The sequence below is a fragment of the Otolemur garnettii genome, unplaced genomic scaffold (assembly GCF_000181295.1).
Source record: "Otolemur garnettii isolate 467f Iridium unplaced genomic scaffold, OtoGar3 scaffold00172, whole genome shotgun sequence".
Classification (NCBI taxonomy): domain Eukaryota; kingdom Metazoa; phylum Chordata; class Mammalia; order Primates; family Galagidae; genus Otolemur; species Otolemur garnettii.
In genome coordinates, this window is record NW_003852567.1 from 3325439 (window position 1) to 3327678 (window position 2240).

Here is a 2240-nt window from a genome sequence, read left to right on the forward strand (position 1 = left end):
ACTAAGACAGGGCTATGGCATTGGGCTGGTTTCCCTCCTTATGACTGGAAAGCTCTTGCTAAGTTTACGGCCATTGCAGGTCCAGACCCCCTCCCCTGATACTGGAGGTCCTTGCCATTTCCATTCGTCTCAATCTATAGCCAGTGTCCCAGTAAAGTAATCCTGGGATGCCTCTGTACGTCAGTAAAGACCACTTTTTATATTTCTTTAGCTCTTCATTGTCTCCAGAAGTTCTTCTTTGCGATCACTTCTGCATAAAGGATCATAAAGGCTTTCCAGACACAAGCAACAATGTATCCTCAGAGATGACTCCAAACCTCCATCTTTAAGAACTAGAAAATGTATTTATTTATTTATTTTAGGAGAAAACCTCTCTCCCTCCCTCCTGTCCTCACTCCTTATCTCTCTCCCTCCCTTTTGGAGTCCCAGTTGAGAGTGTCTTTTATTTGTTTGTTTATTTATTTATTTATGTGAGACAGAGTTTTACTATGTCACCCTCGGTAGAGTGCCATGGCGTCATAGCTCACAGCAACCTCAAACTCTTGGGCTTAAGCAACTCTCTTGCCTCAGCCTCCCAAGTAGCTGGGACTGTAGGCACCTACCACAACACCCAGCTATTTTTTGGTTGTAGTTGTCATTGTTTGTTTGGCAGGCCCAGGCTGGGTTCAAACACACCAGCTCCGGTGTATGTGGCTGGTGTCCTAGCTGCTGAGCTACAGGCGCTGAGCCAGCGTCTCGTATTTCTACCTACAAAGACTCATCTGCTCATACCACATGCCAGGCACGGTACCCAGAATGGAGGAGGCAGAGAGGAATGAGACATAATTCCTGCCCTTGAGACACCCATGGCCTAACAGGAGATCCCCAGTGATGACAATGGGACAAGGAGAAAGGAAGTTTCGGGTATAAGATGCAGAGATATCGAGGAGTAGGAAAAGTGTCCAGCAAGAGGCTGTCTAGCATTTTTGAAGCATAAATAAGAATTACTTGAATTATAAGAATTTATCACATGCATGAAGTGGGGAAAGATTACAGGATGTGGAAACAAAAGCAAAGAAATGGCAGCAAGAATTAGTAAGCTACTAACTTGTTTACTAAGGACGGGTAACCCCCAAGCACAGGTTCCATGCAGGGGAAGCATCTGAGCCCTCTAAGGAATAAAACCCCGCATTTTATTTCATAAGTGACGGGGACAGCTTGAAGCAAAGAGGGTGGGTGGTAACACCATCAGATTTTTGTTCTAGAAAGATCATGGAGATTTTAAAACTAGAGGCAAAGAAATCAATCAGAGAAATAATCCAGATGAGAGGAGCTGAGCCCTCAGTAGTGGCTGTGGGAGTGGGAAGGGAAAAAAGAGGTGTGAGGACGCTTTGCAGGATTCAGTCGGTAGGATTTGTTGTCTGATTTAACGTGGATGGTAAAGACAAGGAGTCCAGCAGCACAGCAGTGTTTCCCACGGGCAGATGGTGGGTGGTGCCTCCGGTGAAGATCGGGAGCCTTTGGAGGGAAGCGGGCTTGTTGGTGAGGGATGGGGTTGGGAGGGGTGAGGAAAAGGGGCCTGGGGGGTGTCAGACAATGATCTGCTTTGAGAATATCATGAGAAGTCCTTGCTGGACTTCTGATGATGACTGCTTAGTAGCTGGACACATGGGTCTGAAATTCAGCACTGGGGGTGGACAGACGATGCAGGCTACTCATGATCATAAATGGCATTTTATACTCCAGGGAGAAGTGTAGAGTGAGAGGAGGAAAGAAACAAAGCTTCACTATAGAATCTTGGGATATGGCACCTTCATTCTTATACGTTTCATTGAACTCCTGCTTCTGCATCTATTTTGGAGTATATGGGAAATAATAGGAGGCAATCCATTGCAAATTAAATGTTTTTTCAGATAAGTAAAATCACCTTGAGATACCAAGCAAGCACATAGGAGTGCACAATAGATATTTTTGAATGCAAGAGAATGAGTATGCAGTTTACTCAGTTTTACAGTAAGCACTGTGAGAGCAGGGCAGCACCTCTGCTTTAATTTACATGAGCGTGAATAGCACAATAAGCAATGGTGATGGTAGTACTGCATCGCAAGGTTACGAAGAGAAAAGCAGTGTGCGCTCTAACCATAGCAACAAGGTTGTGGGGTAGCACCGCCCAGAGAGCTGTAGATCTCTGAAGAGGAATGCTTGCTCCCATGAGTCCTTGCAGCAAGGCAGCAACAATATCACTTCATTCTGAATAGCAG